Genomic DNA, 4,213 nt, shown 5'->3' with positions numbered 1-4,213 from the left:
CTTTATTATATTGAGGAATCACAAAATATACTTTGACATCAAATCTCACTGTTCAAAACACTCAGGACATACTAAACTATTCATTAAGTACATATTTATAATGTAACACAATGGAAATCTTAACTTTTACTTTTTTGCATTATTCTTTCGAGCAGAGTGTCGAGCACGTCTTGAGCAAGATCTCTGTCCCATTCTCGCTCGAGCGACCTATTGAGTGAATAATATACCTGAGCTTCACTCGATCTACCCGTCACGTGAACGTCGAGTGAACTTTTTGCCCGATGCTTTTTCTGACCGCAAATAGTGCCAAATATTCTGCCCAAGCCGAAGCAAACATGACCCATGCCTCATTGAAAATCTGCCAAAAAACTTTCACGCATCACCCATGCCTCATTGAAAATCTGCCAAAAAACTTTCACGCATCCTTGTAGGATGAGGTCATCAAATCGACTCGACACACTAATAAAACTAAGCTCCATAAACTCAACAATTATGTATATATAACAATATAATAATAAATAGCAATAGACAGAATAAATAAATAAACGATTTTAGCTTTTTTTTAATGAACAATGGCTCTTTATTGATATCACTCCTCATATGACGGAACGAATACAAGTGGGACAACTTTCCAAATCAATTATATCGTCATCAATTCCTAGGTCATTTTTAGTTAGGGCGTCAAATGCTACATTAGGTCCTCTTCTAATATGATTAGCTTTCTAGAATTCATACTATGATAAAACATATTTAGTGTCCCAAATAAAAACTCTCGAGCTATGATAGGAAGCTTCTTGCTGTAAAATGCTTCTAACAATCTGCAATGCATCACCTTCAATGATAATCTTTCTTATACCAATCTCCAGGGCAAAACTAACAGCTTGGAAGGCTCCGTATGATTCAACCAGTAGGGGGTCTTAATAAAAATCTCTTTGCATTCTTTTGGTTGCTATTACTTGCCTTTCACGATCTTTAATTATAATCACAATACCAACCTTGCCAAGTTCCCAGTGAATCTTTCTTTCATGATGTTGTTGACTTTACCAAAAGCTCCTCATGACTTGGTTGATCTTTTTCAGTAGAGATCTATGTAGCTTAAAAACCCCCATGCAGTAAGTTGGTAAAGCTTGGATCATTGCCTTCAAAAGGATCTCCTTCCTAGCCTATGATAAGATCTTAGTTTTCCAGTTGCTCACATTGCTTCTTACTCTATCTAGTATGCTATTGAAAGCCTGGTATCGAGACCTACTAATGAGTGCAAGTAATCCAAGATACTTTTCATATGAGGTTGAAGATCTAACCCCAGCAATACTCAGTATATGGCTCCTGACTTCCCTACAAGTGTTTTTGCTAAAATGAATAGAAGTCTGATCTCTATTAAGCCTTTGGCCTGAGTCTTGTTCATAGGAGTCAAGAAGGCCATCCATTCTACTCCACTCTACTGGATATGCTTTACAAAATAACAAGCTATTATCAGTAAAAAATAAGTGACTAATACATATTTTTCCTCAAGCCATGGGAATACCTATTATAAAATTAGTGGCCTCAGCATGATTAAGAATGGCAAGCCTCTGAACATAAGATAAAAATGTAGGATGACAGTGGGTCACCTTGTCTTAACCTTCTTGATGTTTTGAATTGTGCTTGAGGGGAACCATTGAATAGGATGGAATATGAAATAGAATTGATACACCTCATAGTCAAATCAATCCATCTCTGATTGAAACCTAGCTTGGACATAGTTGCTTTAAGGAAGTCTCACTCCATTCTATCATAGGCCTTACTCATGTCTAACTTCAAGTCTATGAAACCGGATTTGCCCTTCATCCTCGAGTTCATTGAATGCATAGCTTCATAAGCCACTATTACATTGTCAAGAATCAACCTTTCTGGAATAAAGGCTCTCTGAGTTGGAGTGATGATCTTAGGCAGTATCTTCATTAGTTGATTTGTCAAAACCCTAGAGATTACCTTGTAAATCACATTGCAAAGAGAAATAGGCCTGAACTCTGATACCTTCTTTGGATTCTTCTTCTTTGTATTAACGCAATGTGAGTTTCATAGATAAGGCTCAACTCTCCACCTGCATTATTTGAATTAGACCTAGACATATATAGAAAGAAAAATGCTAAATGTACTTAAGAAAAACTTATAAAAAACCTACTTCTCCAAATGTTAATTATTGATATGCTAAAAATTATGAAATTTTAAATTTTAAAAGAAAACTAACAAAATGAGTTTTGTAAATAAAATTATAAGCAAAAGTATAAGTATATGTAGCACTGCTCATATACAAATTCTTCCGAACATGCATATACGAAGTTCTTATGTCATGCTTATCCTCCTACCAATAAATTAACATTATGACATTTTAGACTTCCTGCTGGTTCTTAAATATTTCTTCTCTACAACTCATCAATCCAACCCCTTGACTCATCTCACTCACTCTCACTCTCTCTCTCTCTCTCTCTCTCTCTCTCTCTCTCTCTCTGTCTCTCAAATGTACTATATAATAAGTCATCTTAATTCACAGGTCCAATGTCAACAACGCGTACAACGCCAAACCTTCGTTGATTAGGCCATCCAATATAGCCGCAGATCTTCTTGCAATTGTCCCACTAGTTTCCAATCGCTTCAGCTCTGCTGATATTTCATCATCCTACAGTAATTTGCAAGCGACCATACATTTACAAGGCATTAGTCTTTCATTTTATTTTTTTGTTTCATTCATTTCGCAGGTTACGGCTTGCAGTACTTTCATTGATTTTCTCAGGGACTGATCGTTCTTTCCGCAGAATCAATCATATATTATAAATTACTCGTACTGATCTCTAACTAATTGTTTCATGGCTGTAGATCAGTAGTACTACTGCATGCAGGAAAAGTCGATATTTTACAAACGATCAAAACCCACAAATTAAAAGGTTGCTCAATCCGGACAGATATATATATATATAGTAGGACAACATGAGCAAAAGTGCCAACGGTCCAAAGCTGGAATTGAAGCTGAACTTGTCGCCGCCAAGGCGGGATCACTCGCCTGTTGAGTCTCTAAATTTTTTGACCCCTTCTTCGTCGGAAATGTCAGTTGAAGGCTCATGCGTTTCATCCGAGCCTGAAGATCAGCCTATGACGTTGCAGTACTCCCCAAGCAGCACGGAACCCAGATCGATGATGCTCGTAGGATGTCCCAGATGCCTCATGTACGTCATGTTATCCGAGCTGGCTGATCCAAAATGCCCCAAATGCAAGAGTACTGTCCTGCTCGATGTCCTCAAGGAAGAAAATGCCAGGAATACAAGAAACTGAGCTAGCTAGCTGGAGCATGCATTTGCATCGCTTCGTTTTCCTGTTCCTCATCAGCATCAATTCCAACTGCACGCTTTCTCTTTTCTTTCTTTCTTTCTTTTCTTTGATCTCGATGCTAGCTTAATTTGGCTTGACCTTATTTATTTTCTAATGCAGCTTTTATCTTCTTTCGTCGATCGGCTTTAATTATTTTAAGGTACTGTTTCTCTTGTCTACTATTAATTATTATTCCTTTTTGGTTCGTTGCTACGTTTTGAAATTTGGTTGCATATTATGGGGAAGCAAAAAAAGAAGTAAACTGCTTGGTTCGATTCAAACAAACTAGATTAATGTGGATTTTTCTTGTTAATTTCCTATATATATATATATATATGTTTTCTTCACAGCCAAAGACTCTTATTATATTTTTCCCCCATATTAATCAAGATGGCGTCAGTTTTATATTAAATAGGGCATTGTCATGATGATATGTAGGCAAATGGAATATATGTGTGTGTGTGTACACATATATATATATACAAAATCCTTATACTTGTATAAATTAAATGTAAGGAGTGTAATGCGGCACGGAATGCGTAATTGATATATAATGGCCAACCCCAACTGCACTGCTGCAGCCATTATCACAGCTAATATATATATATGTCGTGCACTAGTCAACGGCTATGCATGGTAGTTGAGCTAACTTGTTCTGATGGCCCAGTTTTCCTTGATCTGGGTTGGCTTGTTGTGGACGACCTAGCTATATTTTGAATCGGAGAAGTACTGACTTTAATTTTACAAAAGAAACTTTTACAAATTAATTTTTTTTTTTTTGGATAAAAAGATCTCATTCCATTCATTTAAGAGGACATACAACTTTGACTTCAAACAACAAGTCAATTACAAACGTTAGTAGAATCTC

The 4,213-nt window shown here is 36.5% G+C and overlaps 1 long non-coding RNA gene across 1 annotated transcript; it reads left to right on the top strand.

Moving 5' to 3' along the window:
* Positions 1 to 2,463: 2,463 nt before the first annotated feature.
* On the top strand, positions 2,464 to 3,551 carry LOC121238411. Its single transcript, XR_005935120.1, has 2 exons — positions 2,464 to 2,738; positions 2,857 to 3,551. It is a non-coding gene; the product is annotated as an uncharacterized LOC121238411 (long non-coding RNA).
* Positions 3,552 to 4,213: the final 662 nt, after the last annotated feature.

Source organism: Juglans microcarpa x Juglans regia, chromosome 7D (assembly GCF_004785595.1).
Source record: "Juglans microcarpa x Juglans regia isolate MS1-56 chromosome 7D, Jm3101_v1.0, whole genome shotgun sequence".
In the NCBI taxonomy this organism is placed as follows: Eukaryota; Viridiplantae; Streptophyta; class Magnoliopsida; order Fagales; family Juglandaceae; genus Juglans; species Juglans microcarpa x Juglans regia.
Note: the sequence above shows the minus strand (reverse complement) of the source record. Positions and strands in the feature narration are given on the sequence as shown.